The following is a 19,102-nucleotide window of genomic DNA, read 5'->3' as shown; positions in this document are numbered from 1 at the left end:
TAAAAAATACCTTTAAGACCCTCCATTCCACATAGGTCACATCATATAAGTCCCCCTTTATCTCTGTGTTTTCTGGAGGTACACTAAAGTCAATCATAATATCAGGGACAAACCTGAAGACATTTTCATTTACATTAAATTATTGACTAATATTTAATTTCCTGTAGTTTATTGGAGACAATCTTATCTGTAAGGAGGTACAGTCTATATTCTCCATACAACTGTTATAATTCTGTTACTAGGGACACTGTTCTTTCAGTTGTCCACAGAATCACAGCATTTTTCAGAATTGAAATACTTGAAAAATCAAAGTGCTTTGTTTTCAACAAATTCAGTAATTTCCCCAAATCTACAACACTAAGTTATGATGCAAAAAGGATGAGATCATAGGACTCTTAAAATGCAACAAATTTCTCTCCACTTCCTCAATTCCTCATACACTCACACCTACATTTGTGAAAGTATCTCAAGTAAGAGGAAAGATTTCCTAAAAGGCTCAAGCGAGTGACACATCAGTGACCAGCACAGAACTGGTGCACAAGAGGGGCCCAATTAAATTATCTCAGATACAATTGGATCAAACCTTTAAAGTACTAAGTTAAAATAATCTTTTTAAAGGAGAAAATTCTAAGCTTCAGAAGAGGACCTTCCTACTGAATCTCTGACCAGCAAATGATGATGCTATCCATCTCTGATGCTGATTGGTTTTTCTAACACTGAGATCACCCAATCCAGGAAGAAAGAGTTCATTGGTTAGTATTGTTTGGCCACGTGGGTTGAAGAGGGTCCTAGTCCTCACTGAGGGACTCTCAGCTGCTCCCTCACGCTCTGTGTTCTCCTGTATGATGTGTCTGTGGTTCACTGGATGGCAGCTTTGGCAGTGCTACTGATGGTGCTCAGCCCTCCCTTCTCTTGGGCCAGAGAAACCCAAAGTAAGTGCACACCTTTGAGGGGAGGGTGAGCTATTATGGGTGGGAGAAGAAAGGGAGTTACCATTATCTGTGTCCAGACTACATCTCTTAAAAAACTGTGACATTCTCTTCAGTCATCACCAGTCCTTATCCCATGGAGCCTTCATTCCTTCCACAAGAAAAGGGCTTTGGATGCCTGCCTTCTGAATGCTGCTTAAGGTAACTCCATATACATGGGATAAGTCTTCTCAATTCTCCTCCGGTAAAACCTCTCTAGTCTTACAACCCATTCCTCTAAGGATCTTAAGAGGATTGAGTCGCAAAGATACCCTGGAGGAGGAAATGGCAATCCACTCCAGTATTCTTGCATGGAGAATTCCATGGACAGAGGACCCTGGTGAGCTACAGTCCATGGTATCACAAAGAGTTGGACACGAAAGAGCACACACTCAACACACATATCAGAAAAAAGAAAACTTTCTCTGAAAATTTACAGGGACTCTCGTGGAATTATAACGGTCTCTCCTAGGAAGATACTATGTTTGTCCTTAACAGAGTCTATGATGTTGCTGTCTCTCCCTAATATGTGAGAATGTATCAAAGGACATCCCTCACTATATCTTTTCCTATCTCCCTGAACCACAATGTTTAAAATGCCTATATCCCTGCCCTGGAGCTTCTCTGACAAAAGTTGGCGTTAATTTTCTCTCTTTCTCCTGGATAAAGCATCCTGGAGCTAAACCAGGGATCTTTAACTACTTGGAATGACTCTGTAGATAAGGAGCATCCATAGGGTGTTCTTTAGTGCCTTAAAGAATTTATGGCATCTTCTGAAAACCTGATACAGGTTAGTGTTCTTTATAAATCTATTTTGAATCTTTCTACATGATTAGTTTCTCCTCTATCTCCCCATTCTCTGGTCTGAGCACATGCAAAGGGATTCAGCTAGTAGAGGATAAATTACAGGAAATTCTGTTTTTGTAAGTTACAAGTAGTCAAATATCAGCATTTTCATATGGCAAACCATAAACCCTGAGAAGGGTCCTGAGAATGTGAGGTTGTTCCATCCTACTGGGTTGAAAGTCAAGAAGCAAGTCAAAGGAGCTCATTGGCCTATCAGATATTGGCCCCAAACTTCGTAGGTTCACTAATAATGCCATTTAATTTCCTTAATTAGTCATGTTTGGTGTCCTCTCCTTTCTGGTTCTTCCCTATTCTTTCCTCAAGCTATGCCATAACCATTAGAAAAAATCCCCATTAGAGAAAAAAGTTTGCACAAACCCTCAGCACTATAACAAATCAATTGGATGAGATGAAACTTAATGAAAGTTTCCCTGAATCTTAAAATCACCTTTTCCTCTCTTGTGAATGTTTCTTCCAGCTAGTAGGAGGAGCAAAAGGAAGTTTGCCTGAATTCCTCACAGGAAATGGAAAGGATATCATATGCCTACAGAATAAAAGAGTTTTAGAGCTGAGCTCTTTCTTGCCTTCCAGGAGTCACACAAAGACGCATTTCCAGAACACTGGGTTTATTCATTTTGAACTCAAATGTCTTTTTCTGAGCAACTATTATATACTGGGTTTGTTCTTGGCTCAGAGAATTCTATTTCAGTAACTTAGGAAAGTCCCCTGCAGTCATGAGCTTACCTAATGGCGGGAGAGGAAGACAACAACTCAGTAAACACTTAACAGGGAAAATCATTTCAGAGAGCAATAAATGTGCTGAAAGAACACTTCAGGGTTGTAGAACAGAGAGAACTGTATTCACCTGACTTCAGTTCAAGCGTCTAGGAAGCTCTCCCTGAGAAGGTGACAGTCGACTGAGACATAAACGATGAGAAGAAGCCAGACACGTGAGGGATCTTAGGGACAAGTGCCCCAGGGAGACGGAGAAGAGGAGAGGCTGAAATGTGAGAAGATGTTTGCTGTGTTTAAGGGACAGAATGAAGATTAGAGCGGCTGAAGCAGAGCAAGCTGGTTGGACCGTGAAATAAGATGAGATTGGAGAGGAAACTAGGAGCCAAATCATATTAGGCTCTGGTGGCTGTGATGAGAACTTAAAAAAAAAAATTTATTCATGTATTTATCTTTGGCTATGCTGGGTCTTTGTTGCTGAGCACGCTTTTCTCTAGCTGTGGTGCACAGGCTGCTCATTGCGGTGGGTTTTCCTGCTGCCGAGCGCAGGCTCTAGGGCAAACGGGTTTCAGTAGTTGTGGCTTCTGGGCTCTGGAGCACAGCTTCAATAGTTGTGGCGCACGGGCTTCATTGCTCCACAACACGCGGGATCCTCCCTGATCAGGGATTGAACTCATGTCTCCTGCATTGGCAGGCAAATTCTTCACCACTGAGCCACCAGGAAAGCCCCCGTGGTCCAAACTTTGACTTTTATTTATGGAGATATGTGAAACTACTGAGAGATTAAAGGAGAGTCAGTTTGTTTATTTTAAAAAATAATCTAGCTACCACGTGGAGACTGGACTCCAGAGGTTCACAAGTGGAGTGGAGGACACCATTTAAGAACATGGCAGAATTCTACAGGGCAGGTATACTGTGGCTTCACTTAGAGTGGTGGTGACAAAGACAATAGTAAAGATAAAGGGAACAGATTTGGGGAGATTGTTGTGTGACTTGCTCTTTTCAAACTTTATCATGTGACAAGAAGGTATTAGAGAATTCCTGAATAGTAAGTGGACCTAGTCTGACCCAGAGAACACTCCTCTCTGCTGTCATTTCTAAGTGAAGGCCTGTATTCAAAGTCTGGGGTCCTGTTCTTTTTCTATAAGCTGTCTATATGAGAATGTTATTTTTTCTAACCTTCTCCTTTTCTAAGGGTTCAGTTCAGGTCAGTCGCTCAGTTGTATCCGACTCTTTGTGCCCCCATGAACCGCAACATGCCAGGCCTCCCTGTCTATCACCAACTCCCGGAGTCTACCCAAACCCATGTCCATCGAATCGGTGATGCCATCCAACCATCTCATCCTCTGTCATCTGCTTCTCCTCCTGCACTCAATCTTTCCCAGCATCAGGGTCTTTTCAAATGACTCAACTCTTTGCATGAGGTGGCCAAAATATTGGAGTTTCAGCTTCAACATCAGTCCTTCCAATGAACACCCAGGACTGATCTCCTTTAGGATTGACTGCTTGGATCTCCTTGCAGTCCAAGGGACTCTCAAGAGTCTTCTTCAACACCACAGTTCAAAAGCATCAATTCTTTGGTGCTCAGCTTTCTTCACAGTCCCGCTCTCACATCCATACATGACCACTGGAAAAACCATATCCTTGACTAGACAGACCTTTGTTGAAAAAGTAATGTCTCTGCTTTTTAATATGCTGTCTAGGTTGGTCATAACTTTCCTTCCAAGGAATAACTGTCTTTTAATTTCATGGCTGCAGTCACCATCTGCAGTGATGGGCTCCAAAGGAGCCCAGAAAAATAAAGTCAGCCATTGTTTCCACTGTTTCCCCACCTATTTGCCATGAACTGATGGGACCAGATGCCATGACCTTCGTTTTCTGAATGTTGAGCTTTAAGCCAACTTTTTCACTCTCCACTTTCACTTTCATCAAGACGCTTTTTAGTTCCTCTCCACTTTCTGCCATAAGGGTGATGTCACCTGCATATCTGAGGTTATTGATATTTCTCCTGGCAATCTTGATTCCAGCTTGTGCTTCTTCCAGCCCAGTGTTTCTCATGATGTACTCTGCATATAAGTTAAATAAGCAGGGTGACAATATACAGCCTTGACGTACTCCTTTCCTGATTTGGAACCAGTCTGTTGTTCCATGTCCAGTTCTAACTGTGACTTCTTGACCTGCATAGAGGTTTCTCAAGAGGCAGATCAGGTGGTCTGGTATTCCCATCTCTTTCAGAAATTTCCACAGTTTATTGTGATCCACACAGTCAAAGGCTTTGGCATAGTCTATAAAGCAGAAATAGATGTTTTTCTGGAACTCTTTTGCTTTTTGATGATCCAGTGGCTGTTGACAATTTGATCTCTGGTTCCTCTGCCTTTTCTAAAACCAGCTTGAACATCTGGAAGTTCACAGTTCACGTATTGCAGAAGTCTGGCTTGGAGAATTTTAAGCATTTCCTTGTTAGCATGTGAGATGAGTACTTTCTAAGGGTACTTGACTGCAAAGATGAGAGTCCTACATCTGGCAAAGGCTAGTAATTCAATATTATTAATACCAATAATACTGGTATTATTGGGTGTAGCAGGCAGAGTTAGAAATGAGTTATCTGGGGCTTTGAATAGGACTGAAATATCTGTAGTTGTAGTTTACTAATATAGATTAGTGGACAAGTGGCAGGGAAATTAAGAAGGAAGATGATGTGAAGAATAAATTATATGTCTTTTTAATTGGCTGGTGAGGCAAAGAAATAAGTAACTCATACTCAAATTTATTTTGCTGGAAAAATAGCTCTTCATTGGGAGTGGATTCTTTAAAAATAGAAATTTCATATAGGAACAAGATTTTCAACAGATAAAATATTGGCAAAACTTTTAATGTAATTCTCAGTACTCCAAAATTAACCGTGGCTATTGACCACATATTTTCAGATGATTTATACTAGTTGAACTCATCCAGTGACAGATCACCAACACTTCCCCCAAATCCTTGACCCCGAATATTTGGCAATATCTAGAGCCAGAAGCAGAAGCAGAAGATTTTAAGAAGAGGTGGCAAGAATACACAGAACTATACAAAAAAGATTTTCATGACCCAGATAACCATGATGGTAATGATCACTCACCTAGACCTCGACATCCTGGAATATGAAGTCAAGTGGGCCTTAGGAAGCATCACTACAAACAAAGCTAGTGGAGGTGATGGAATTCCAGTTGAGCTATTTCAAATCCTAAAAGTTGATGCTATGAAAGTGCTGCACTCAATATGCCAGCATATTGAGAAAACTCAGCGGTGGCCATAGGACTGGAAAAGGTCAGTTTTCATTCCAATCCCAAAGAAAGGCAATTCCAAAGAATGTTCAAACTACTGCACAATTGCACTTATCTCACATACCAGCAAAGTAATGCTCCACGCCAGGCTTCAACAGTACATGAACTGTGTAGTTCCAGATGTTTAAGCTGGGTTTAGAAAAGGCAGAGGAACCAGAGATCAAATTGCCAACATTCGTTGGATCATCAAAAAAGCAAGAGAGTTCCAGAAAAACATCTGCTTTATTGACTACACCAAAGCCTTTGACACTGTGAGTCACAACAAACTGTGGAAAATTCTGAAAGAGATGGGAATACCAGACCACCTGACCTGCCTCCTGAGAAACCTGTATACAGGTCAAGAAGCCACAGTTAGAACTGGATGTGGAGCAACAGACTGGTTCCAAATCAGGAAAGGAGTACGTCAAGGCTGTATATTGTCACCCTGCTTATTTAACTTATATGCAGAGTACATCATGTGATATACTGGGCTGGATGAAGCACAAGCTGGAATCAAGATTGCTGGGAGAAATATCAATAACCTCAGATATGCAGATGACACCACCCTTTATTGCAGAAAGTGAAGAAAAAGTAAAGAAAGAGCCTTTTGATGAAAGTGAAAGAGGAGAGTGAAAAAGTTAGCTTAAAACTCAACAGTCAGAGAAGGAAACGGCAACTCACTCCAGTGTTCTTGCCTGGAGAATCCCAGGGATGGGGGAGCTGGGTAGGTGCCGTCTATGGGGTCCCGTAGAGTAGGACATGACTGAAGCGACTTAGCAGCAGCAGCAGCAACATTCAGAAAATGAAGATCATGACATCTGGTCCCATCACTTCATGGCAAATAGATGGGAAAACAGTGGCAGACTTTATTTTTGGGGGCTCCAAAATCACTGCAGATGGTGACTGCAGCCATGAAATTACAAGACGCTTGCTCCTTGGAAGAAAAGCTCCAACCAACATAGACAGCATATTAAATAGCAGAGACATTACTGTGCTGACAAAGGTCCATCTAGTCAAAGCTATGGTTTTTCCAGTAGTCGTGTATGGATGTGAGAGTTGGACTATAAAGAAAGCTGAGTGCCTAAGAATTGATGCGTTTGAACTGTGTTGTTGGAGAAGACTCTTGAGAGTCCCTTGGACTGCAAGGAGGTCCATCCGGTCCATCCTAATGGATACCAGTCCTGAATATTCATTGGAAGGGCTAATCCTGAAGCTGAAACTCCAATCCTTTGGCCACCTAATAGGAAGAACTGACTCATTTGAAAACACCCTGATGCTGGGAAAGATCGAAGGCAGGAGAAGAAGGGGATGACAAAGGATGAGATGGTTGGATGGCATCACCGACTTGATGGACGTGAGTTTGAGCAAGTTCCGGGAGTTGGTGATGGACAGGGAGGCCTGGTGTGGGACAGTCCATGGCATCGCAAAGAGTCGGACCTGAATGAGGGACTGAACTGAACTGAGAGCCATTTTTGGTTGTTACACTGAGGGTTTCTTGTGACATCAGGTGAGTAGAGGCCAGAGATGCTGGTAGACAGCCTACAATGTTTAGAATAGCCACCCTCACCTAAGAGACATATTTGATCTCTTACCTAATCAGGTCAAATTTGAAAAGACAGTTCTGTCACCAAATTTAAAAATAAATTGGTTTTTAGAGCTATCTGGATTTGAAAATTCCAAAAAGGAAAGGTAGAAGTATACTGGGATCATGGTTTTAATTTCCTTAAAAGTCTTCAAAAGTTTCCCATTTATCATAAATTCAAAACCCTAACATCAACTATAAGACTTAAGAACTGGCTTCTGTGATTTTTCTAGTGAAAAATTTCACCCTGCTTCCTCACTCTCTGTGCTTTTAGTGAGAAGTTTTCCTCTGGATTCCTGCAGAAACTCATTATCTCTTTCAAGCCTTTACACATGCTACTACCTTTACCTGAAACATGCCTCCTATTTCTCCCAGACATACACACACTTCTTGCCTTCAGCCCATCTAAAGCTAACCTTTCATGTCACATCTTAAAAAAAAAAAAAAAAAAAAAACAACCCTGAAGTATAGTTGATTATGAACTTCCCCGGTGGTTCAGCTGGTGAAGAATCTGTCTGTAATGTGGGAGACCTGGGTTCGATCCCTAGGTTGGGAAGATCTCCTGGAGAAGGGAACAACTACCCATTCCAGTATTCTTGCCTAGAGAATTCCATGGACAGAGGAGCCTGGTGGGCTACAGTCCATAGAACCACAAAGAATAGGATAGGACTGAAATGACTGAGCTCACACACATTGTATCAAATGTTTGTTTATATATTCCGAAAGAGGTTAGGCTACAGTCCTTGGGGTTGCAAAGAGTTGGACACAACTGAGTGACTTTCACTTTCATAGTTGATTTACAAATTTGTGTCATGTCACGTCTTAAATATCATTTGAGACAACTTCTCTGCCACCCTAATGTAATTATTCTCTCTTCTAGAACTCCTCACTTTTCTTCTGATATTTCTGACTCTTGTGTAATTAACTCTTGCGTGGTTGGGTTTCCTCCATCACTCTCACTAAATGTTATGCTCCTAGATAAGGTAGGGGAGAGGTCTGTTTTTCCTTCTTTGGATTTCCAGGGGCAGCAGCACAGGCCTGGCACAAGGTCAGCACCAGGTAAGGAAGTCTTTCAGGAACTGCTGAAGGCCTGTGGGATGAGAGGAAGGAGCAGTGAGTGTTTTTCTGGTGACAGCATTCAGGAGGTGGAAGCAATGGGGTAAATCCTGGCCCAGCTCAGGCTTGGAGGTCTCTAGCCAAGTGCAGAGCTGACTGCATCCCACATGGCTTAGGATCAGAGGGGCCTTCCCCCACCACCATGGTCTGGATTGACCCTGCAGATGAAAGATGAACCATGAGTGCTGGTAGTTAGGGGTGCCAGTGGAGCCAATGAAGGAGTTCGTAGTGCTCCCTTCTCTCCTAGCGACCCCCTTCTCCCTCGCCCCTTGATGGGCGTTGCAGTTAGTCATTTCCAGGAACCCGCCCAGTGATCAGATCTTTCACGTCTTCACAGCGCATTTCATCCATCAGTTTAAGGGTGAGTGTCGTTTCTCCAACGGGTTAGAGCGGATGCGGTTCTTTGCCAGATACATCTACAACACGCAGGAGGATGTGCACTTCGACAGCGATGTGGGGGAGTTACGGCCCTGACGGAGCTGGGGAGGCTGGATGCCGAGTACTGGAACCAGCAAAAGGACTTCATGGAGCAGATGCGGGCCAAGGTGGACACGTTGTGCAGATCCAACTACCAGGGCATTGGTAGCTTCCTGAGGCAGCGCCGAGGTGAGCAGGCCAGTGGGTGACCTCGGGGAGGTTGTGTGTATGTGCGTGCATGTGTGCAGGAATGTGTGTGTGAGAGAGAGACAGAGAGACAGGAGGACAGAGACAGAGACTGTGTCCAGGTGAGTGTTGGATTGTGAGCAAGTTCAAGTTAGGAAAGTTGCTGTGAGAGGATGAGACTGGGAGTCTCACATGCTGTCGGGGAGACAGTGTGTGATTGTGAGAGGGGAGAGAGCATGTGGCGGGGGAAGGGGCCGGGTGTCTGAGAGGACCGGAGAGGGTAAGAGGTGTGGGGGACTGATGCAGGAAGGAAAGATGGTGGCAGACTGTGGGAGAGGTGAGGTGGCAGAAAGGGGAAGGGGATATGGAGGAATACTGACTGGGAGGGGTGGTTAGGCTTTCTTGGTGGCTCAGACATAAAGAATCTGCCCGCAGTGCAGGAGACCTGAGCTTGATCCCTAGCTGGGGAAGATCCCCTGGAGAAGAGAATGGCTACCCACTCAAGTATTCTTGCCTGTAGAATTCCATGGACAGAGAAGCCTGGCAGGCTACAGTCCATGGGGTCGCAAAAAGTTGGACGCGACTGAGTGACTAACCCTCTAGGTGGTTAGAAAGGAGGAGAAGGCATTGAGGTGTCTGTGATTGTGCTACCCAACAAAGGGCTGTGGAACTTGGACATTCATGGTCAGCTGTGGTACAGGAGCTTCAGCACCTCATCTTCCTGGATGATGGACCCTTTGCTTCACATCTGCGACTTTTGCTTCTGTGGTCAGGGAGAAACTTTGGTTCTGGGTCCACATTTTCACCTTTGCTCATGCTTCAGCTGCAGGACTCATGGTTTTGTTCTTTCGTCTCTGAAAAGCAACTCAGTATCTTGCTTGAAACAGAATAGGGCCAGATTGGAGCTGGTTCTGGGGTTATACAATTAGAAGAAATTTTAAGTTTTGTACTCTTTTAAGATTTATTAATTTTTGACTGTGCTGGGTTTTCCTTTCTGCGTGCAGGCTTTCTCTAGTTGCAGGGAGCAAAGACTGCTTTCTAGTTGCAGTGCATGGGCTTCTCACTGCAGTGGGTTCTCTTGTTGCAGAGCATGGGCTCTAGGGTGTGGGAGCTTCAGCAGTTGCAGCATGTGGGTTCAGTAGTTGTGGCATGGGTTTAGTTTCCTTGGAGCATGTGAGATCTTCCCAGATCAGGAATTGAACTTGCATCCCCTGAACCAGTGGGTGGATTGGCAGGTGGATTCTTAACCGCTGGACCACCAGGAAAGTCAAAGAATTTTTTCTTTTTAATTAGTGACTTTCCTTCCTGCTTTACCTCTCCTTCAGGACTCAAGTTTTTCTTGGGATTCAACTCATAGACTTAGAGAATCACCCGTGTCTTTCCTTCTTCCCAGGGTGGAACCATTCTGAGGTGTTCTAAGGTGTGAGTGCCTGGAGACAGCTTTCCCAAGACGTCATATTCTATATCCACACCTACCCCACTGCTGTTCACTAATTTATCGACACTTTGATTCATATTTTCTCTTCAGTTAAACAAGGATAACAATAGCTAACATATATTGAAGACTAAGTTCCATTTATTGTTTTACATACTTTACATGGAATAATCCTCACATAGCACTGAGAGGTAAATTAGGATAATAATCCACTTTTATAGATAGAAAGCTGAGGCACATGGAAATGTAAAAATTCTCCCAGTCACTAAGAGGAAGAGCCTGGATGTGAATCCAGGCTGTCTGGCTTCAGAAATCATGCTTTTAATCAGTACACTGTATGCCTTGAAAGATTTGTAAATGCTTCAGTTCAACAATGAATTATTTTTCAAGCTATGAAACACACACACATATTTTTTCAACATCTTTCAAATGTAATGGGCCAGTGCTGTAAGAATTAAAGTCAGGGCTCACAGTACTAGCTCCTAAGGTTGGGCCAAATGGCCTGTCTGGCCTACCTGAGACTGCAGTCTGCTCTGGTGATTGGTTTAGAAAGGCAGCCAATCAAGGTGACTCACTTTGTCTTGCTCACTGATTCCCTCCACCTTTTCTCTCCCAGTGGAGCCTACAGTGACTGTGTATCCTGCAAAGACCCAGCCCCTGCAGCACCACAACCTCCTGGTCTGCTCTGTGAACGGTTTCTACCCAGGCCACATTGAAGTCAGGTGGTTCCGGAACGGCCATGAAGAGGCTGCTGGGGTGATCTCCACAGGCCTGATCCAGAATGGAGACTGGACCTTCCAGACCATGGTGATGCTTGAAACAGTTCCTCAGAGTGGAGAGGTCTACACCTGCCAAGTGGATCACCCCAGCCGGACGAGCCCTCTCACAGTGGAATGGAGTGAGAAGCTCTCTATCTTATATGTTCCTCACCCACTGTGGAGGGGGCTTGCTTTCCCCTGAGTTTCAGGTGTCTGCTCTCCCTACAACATGTGTTCATTTGCTCCTTATTCTCCTGTCCTTCAGCTGAGGTTATTGGGGGAGTCCTTTATCCTGTGATAGAAATCCTCTGATACTTTACGGATATCTTGGCATAGTTTCTCCAAATACCTACACCCCCTGGGGAGGCATTTCTTCCTGACAAGGAGAAAAGAGGTATCCCTGGTCTGAGCCTCCATGAAATCTCAAGTCACGGTCACCCTGTGACCTGGGCACTAGTCCCCTGACTCCGGCTGGGCTTGTACTTCCGACACTGTTGCTCTGAGTTGTTCACTGTGATCTGAGAAAAGGTGCATCCTTTACAGTGTAGAAACCTTCCTGACGTGAGTGGAGTTCAACCTCAGCTATGCCCTTTATTGGCTCTGTCACCACACACAAGCTAATTAACCTCATTCAGCCCCAGGTTCCTCACCTATCAAATACTGAAGTCCTGTGGCCTTATATCAGGACTGCAATGTTTAAATGAGTTCAGTGCCTGAATCTTGAAGCTACTCTGTGTGATTTTTAAGACAAATTTTTGTAGGAATTGCCAGTTATTCTGGTCAGGGCAGCCTTCTTTCCTCCTTCTCAAAACTCTCTGTCTTATAATAGGTCTGCTCAATGTTATGTAGCAGCCTGGATGGGAGGGGAGTTTAGGGGAGAATTGTTATTGTTTAGTTGCTAAGTCATGTCCAACTCTTTGTGATCCCATGGACTGTAGCCCACCAGGCTCCTCCATCCACGGGATTTCCTGGATAAGAATACTGGAATGGGGAGTCATTTCCTTCTCCCTTGGGGGAGAATGGATACATGTATATGTCTGGCTTAGTTCCTTTCCTGTCTGCCTGAAACTGTCACAATATTGTTAATTGGCCATACTCCAATACAAAATAAAAAGTTTAATAAAAATTTCTCAATCTTATGCAGCCACTTTGGAAGGTGGTATGGAGATTCCTTAAAAAACTAGGAATAAAATCACCCTATGACCCAGCAATCCCACTAGTAGGCATATACCCTAAAGAAACCAAAATTAAAAAGACACATGTACCCCAATGTTCATTGCAGCACTATTTACAATAGCTAGAACATAGAAACAACCTAGATGTCCATCGACAGATGAATGGATAAAAAACCTGTGGTACCTATATACAATGTACGTATATACAAATTGACATTTGGCAGAAACTTAATCATATAAAGGGACACATTTGAGTCAGTTCTAATGAGGTGGATGAACCTAGAACCTAGTATACAGAGTGAAATAGGTAAGAAAGAGAAAGATAAATATCATGCACTAACACATATATATGCAATCTAGACAGATGGTACTGATGAAAGTTTCTGCAGGGCAGCAGTAGAGATACACACATAGAGAACAGACTTATATGCACATGGGACGGGGAAAGGAAGGAGAGAGTGAGTTGTATGGAGAGCGTAACATGGAAACTTACATCACCATATGTAAAACAGATACCTGTATGACTCAGGGAACTCAAACAGGGGCTCTGTAACCTAGAGGGGTGGGATGGGGAGGGAGATGGGCCGGAGGTTCAAGGGGGAGGGGACATATGTATACCTTGGCTAATTCATGTTGACATTTGGCAGAAACCATCACAATTCTGTAAAGCAATTATCCTTCAACTAAAAAAAAAATACATTAAAAAATTCTCAGTCTTGGAGATTGAAATAGAGAAGTTGTATTTGGGATAAAAATGACTAAAATTAGCTTCTTTTCTCAGGAGCACAGTCTGACTCTGTTCAGAGGAAGCTGATGAGTGGAATCGGAGGCTTTGTTCTGGGTCTGCTCTTCCTTGGCGTGGGGCTGTTCATCCACCTCAGGAGTAAGAAAGGTGAGGAACCAGTTGGCAGATGATATTCCTCACAGGCTTTTGGGAGAAGAAATGTGACTTTGCTCGGGTGGTTCGGTGACCCTGTACAAAGTCTGTCATTACCTAGTTACCTCAAATTTCCTGAAAATCCAGACACTGACAGTCCATGATTAGCCATGGTTGAAACATGAAAGGTGATGGCCTATAACAATCAGAAAATGGTTAACACACATGAAATTTGGGGTGGAGATCCTGGGGCAAATGCGGGAAGAGACACTAAGGCTGATGAAATTACAATGGGTTTGTGTGAGAGAAGCTTCAGTTTCTCTCTATCCTGGCATCCAGTGATGTGGGCTGTGGTGTGAGAGAAATCTTAGGAGAGTGCTCTGGGTCTGGGAACATTGTGTTTGGGGATGGATTTACCTCCATCTTTTAACTATATGTCTTTCTTCCTCTTTTCCAGGACACCCTGCACTTCAGCCTATTAGGTAATGCTTCTTAACTCTCTTTTAGAATCATATTTAGTCTCCTAGAGCAGATGGTAGAGGTGACAAGACAGGAGACAGAAATAATGAGAAAGACTGTGGATCTGACTTCTGATCATGCAGTTTACACTGAAGCTTCTTCTGTCCACTAAACAGAAGGTTTGAACTGTAAAGTGGCTTTGGCCCAAGGAGACTTAAGAAAATTTCCCCTTCTTACTGCAATGCTTTAACAGAAGGCTCTGAGAGGCAGAGACAAGGGGAAGTGCTGCTTGTAAAGTAAGACTGGAAATGACACTGTCCTCTGCTTCCTGAAGGACCCCTGAGCTGAAGTGAAGATGGTAACACTCAAAGAAGAACCTTCTGTCCCAGCTTCTTCACGGCCTGAAAAGGTCTCCTGCTTGGCTCCTATTCCTCCACAACAAGAGTGCTTCTCAGGATCTCGTTTGCTCCTGGTTGAGTGACCCTGCAGAAAATGTCCTTCTTGCTGGTTTCCTTGGCCCCCATGTTTGACCTGGACATTCTCAGTATTGATCACAATACCTTATCTTCATTCTTTCCTGGTCCCCTTTGTTTTCAACCTTTAGTGCCTCCTGTGCCTCGGATCTTCTGTCCATATTATTATATAACTTTTTATCTCAAATAAATATGGACTGGCAATCATCTGCTTTATACAGTTTCAAGGAAAGAAGTAGAAAGAAAACAGAAGTGGAGGGTGGCATCATAAAACAATAATGGTTATTATTTCTTATATATTCCTAAATTTGGTCATTTGTGGATCTGGAGGTTTCCTTGCTCCCTTCCCTGTTTTTTCCTTGAGTTTTCTACATTCTGTCGTCAGGCATGTTTTCCGGGGCTAGAAGAAAGGCCTTAATTCCCTCTATCATGGTGGTTTCCTACATCTTTGCAACCTCAAAGATAAACACACTTTATAGTAATCTGCTATTATTTAAAAGTTACAAAATGTATATTCCTGTTTTTTTTCTCCTTTGCCATGATTTTAAAACAAAGTATCTAATTCTGGGTTAGTTCACTCCTTGAACTCCTCTTTAATTAGACTAATAGTAGGCTTCAATATTTAAATCTTTTTCTGTCTCTAAGATAAACATCAGTGACGTGCTGATGCCTTGGCTGGGGTGTATTCTTCCCCGTAAGTAGGTTTCAGAAGGCCACTAAGACAAAGCCACAACTCTAGTGGAAAATATGCATTTCTGAGTCCCCCCAGAGTGTGTGATAAACTACTGTCTGTTACAGGAAAATCCAGTATGGATCTTACCTTAGCAGAAATCGGAGACAATTCTGAAAAACAAAGGAAAATTTAGGAATACAGGGATGTTCATCCAAACAAAAAAATATCCTACAACTGGAAGAAAAATGAGATTTTCTACTCTAGAATAATCCCCAAAATGTACTTTCAGTAGGTTTAGGAGATTTGTACAGTCTATAACATTTTAAAAACTAAGATAGAGGAGGAGAATATCTATCATCTACTTACATTTGTAAATAGAAACAATGGCAGAACTATTTTTAAAAAATTGTTATCATTTGGGCAAATGAGAGAATAGATTAAAGGGTACAAATATGAAAGTCAGACTTTTTTGAATTTATCTCATTTAATAGTTTTAACTAGAGGAACGTTCAAATACTCTATGTAATAAAAATAATTTTAAATTAAAAGATTAACAAAGTGATGCTTAAAAACTAAAAGCAAACTGGAATGATTCAAACAAGTTTGACCAAAAGTATATAATAGAAAACAAGCTAGAAAAGTAAATCAAAATTTTTTTGACCCTTGTATAAAAGATTGTTGAACTATAATTGTAAGTAAGTATATAGTTTTAAGTTCCAAAGACTTTAATAACATAAAAAAGTTGGATAGGCTCAGAAACCATGGTGACTTCTCCTAGCTCAAGAAACCACCATGATAGAAGGAATTAAGGCCTTTCTCCTAGCTCAGGCTTAGGCAATTAAATTGCTGACAAAGTTGGTGGGTTCTGCTATTGTATTCCTTCTGAAGTCAGTGTGCATGCTCAGTCGTGTCCAGCTCTTTGTGACCCCATGGACTGTAGCCTGCCAGGCTCCTCTGTCCATGTTTTCCAGGCAAGAATACTGGAGTGGGTTGCCATTTCCTCCTCCAGCAGATCTTCCTGATCCAGGGATTAAACCCACGTCTCCTGCATCTCCTGCCTTGCAGGCGGGTTCTTTACTCATTGAGCCATCAGGGAAGCCCATTCCATCTGAAGAGTCAATTTCAAATGCAAACTAAATTGAAACAGTAGGTAATAGATTCAGAAGTTTATTACAAAGTAATTGTTGAATTCTTCACAGTCTTGCACATCTATTATTTTCAAGCAAATTCAAAGTTTGTTTTTGCGTATGTTAATTATACTATGTGTTATTTGTGTGAAACAGGTTATCATCCTGTAGAGATTTGATAAATCATGTCTGCCATGTGCATACAGTTGGGATAAGTTTTATTTGATCCCAAGGTTGCAACTTTACTGTCATTTTGTTCTCTGATTTGAATAAATAAGTGTTTCATTTTGTTTGAGACCTGTGGTGTGAAATTACAAGGTAGAACTGAGGTCTATAGTATGAATGTATCTATGAAGACACTTTCTGCTACTAATAGCAGAAGAATCCAATCTAATTAGCTTTACTTTCCTTTAACTTATCTCACATAATGGATAGACCAAGGTAGGGAATTTCCAGAGTTGGTCGATTTATCAGGCCAATGGCATCACCAATGATCTGAAAGGCAGGAAAAGAGAACTGTTGCTTCTCATGTGGTTTTATGAGAAGCAACCAAACTTTTCCCTTAGTGTTCCCAGCAGACCCACTTCCTCACACATTAGGAGGATCACGGATGACGACGGCAGTTCACATAAATCACGTTTCACCCTTTGTGACATGGGCCTGCCTGCTCTGATACACAAGGGAAGGAGAGGTTTAAAATCATCTTTCTCTTTTAAGAGAAAGAAATGGTCCATGAGGTAAGGAGGATGATTTTACAGCATTGAAATACAGTGTCTGGTACTATTCGATTGTATTTTTGTAACTGCCTCATGAAGGATGATAGGTATTTAAATAACAGTGTCATTTCAGGGATTTTTTTTTAGCACTGAGACTTAAGTACCAGCCATAAGCCACTTCCTTCCACCTCAAAAGCAAATAAGCAGGAGGATTATTTGTTTGATTTTAGAATATATGCTGGCTCTTAATTTTATGAGGAAAACTATATTTTTCGGGGAATTGTTTTTTTAAAGGACATGTAATCAGGAATTACTCACTTCTTAAAATGCTAAAATCTATTATACATCTATTTTACCAAGCACTTTTTTGCATTGACTTATTATTTGTTATGTTTGTGCTCAGTTTCTCAGTCATGTCTGACTCCTTGCGACCCCAGGGACTCAAGCCCACCAGGCTCCTCTGTCCATGAAATTTTCCAAGCAAGAGTACTGGAGTAGGTTGCCATTTCCTACTCTAGGGGATCTTCTTGAGGAGGATTAAGAGATCGAACACCCATCTCTTGCATCTCCTGCATTGGCAGGCAGATTCTTTACCACTGTGCCACCTTGGAAGCCCTATTATTTGCTATATGAGTCCAGAATTAGATCCCTGGACATTTGAGGTTTAGATTAATACAGAGAGTTTCAAGTTGTTTGTCAAGAATAACCCAAACTCATTCCTTTAAGCAAAATGGCTACTTCCCCACCCCCACACACATATGAAAATGTTCATAGCAATATTAGTCGTTATAACACAAAACTGGAAACAATTTTAATATCCATCAGTTAGCGAATGGAAAAGCAAAATGCATTGTATCTATGTAATGGAAAACTATTTAGCAATAAAAAAAGAACAAGTGAAAAACATCTAAAAGAATTTGTGATACATGCTGCAAAATGGATGACCTTCAAAAATAGCCTAAGGGAAATAAGTGAACGTTGCTCAGTTGTGTCCAACTCTTTGTGACCCCATGGACTGTATAGTCCATGGAATTCTCCAGGACAGGATACTGGAATGGGTAGCCTTTCCCTTCTCAGGGGATCTTCCTGACCCAGGAATCGAACCAGGGTCTGCTATATTGCAGGAGGATTCTATACCAGCTGAGCTATTATCAGAGAAATAAGTCAAACACGAAAGACTACTTTTCATAGGATTCCATATACATGAACCATCTATAAAAAGCAAATTTACAGACTGAAAGCAAGTCATTGGGTCTCTAGAGCTTGGAATGGAGTAAAAACTACCTATAAACAGGAAACCTTTGGGGGTGTTAGAAATATTCTAAAACTGGATTGTGGTGGTATTTGCACATATTTATAAAATTACTAGAAATTTTCCAGTTGAGTATGAGGTAAACTGTGGATGTGCTGTATAGATAGCCTTTATTATGCTCAGCTCTGCTCCTTCTAGATCCATCATAAATCAGTGTTGAATCTTGTCAAGTGCTTTTCATGCAGTTCTTTAAATGACCATGTAAGTTTTATCCTTCAGTTTTTAATGTGGTGTATCACGTTGATTGATCTGCAGACGTTGAAACATCCTTGCATCCCTGCAATAAATCCCACATCATGGGGTATGATCCTTTTAATGTATTGTTGTATTTGGTTTGTTAATATTTTGCGGAGGATTTTTACTTGTATGCTCATCACAGAAATTGGCCTATAATTTTGTTTGTGTGTGTGTGTTTTGTGTGTATCAAACCTGGTTTTTCTCTCAGGGTAGTGTTGGGCCATATAATGAGTTGGAGGCATTCCTTCCTCTTCAGTGTTTTGGAATAATTTGAGAAGAATAGGTATTAAATCATTGAATGTTTGGTAGAGTTCACCTGTGTAGCCATCTGCTCTTAGATATTTGTTTTTTGAGATGTTTTTAATTACTCTTTCAATCTCTATACTCGTAGTTGGTCTATCAGATTTTCTATTTCTCCGTGATTCAATCTTGGAAGGTCGTATGAGTCTAGGAATTTATTTTCGAGGTTGTCCAATTTGTTGGAGTACAGTGTTCACAGTATTCTATTATAATCCTTTGTATTTCTGTGGTATCTGATGTTATTTCTCCTCCTTCATTTTGGATTTTATTTATAAAATCCTTTTCTCTTTTTTCTTAGTAAGTCTAGCTAAAGATTTGTCAATTACAAAAAAAGATTTGTCAATTTTATTTATCTTCTCAGTGAACCAGCTCTCAGTTTCATTAATCCTTTCTATTGCCTTTTTAGTC

The 19,102-nt window shown here is 41.8% G+C and overlaps 1 pseudogene; it reads left to right on the top strand.

Moving 5' to 3' along the window:
- Positions 1–807: 807 nt before the first annotated feature.
- On the top strand, positions 808–11,562 carry LOC102408590 (annotated as a pseudogene).
- Positions 11,563–19,102: the final 7,540 nt, after the last annotated feature.

Source organism: Bubalus bubalis, chromosome 2 (assembly GCF_019923935.1).
Source record: "Bubalus bubalis isolate 160015118507 breed Murrah chromosome 2, NDDB_SH_1, whole genome shotgun sequence".
NCBI lineage: Eukaryota > Metazoa > Chordata > Mammalia > Artiodactyla > Bovidae > Bubalus > Bubalus bubalis.
The sequence above is the reverse complement of the archived record's forward strand: the minus strand, read 5'-3'. Positions and strand labels throughout refer to the sequence as shown.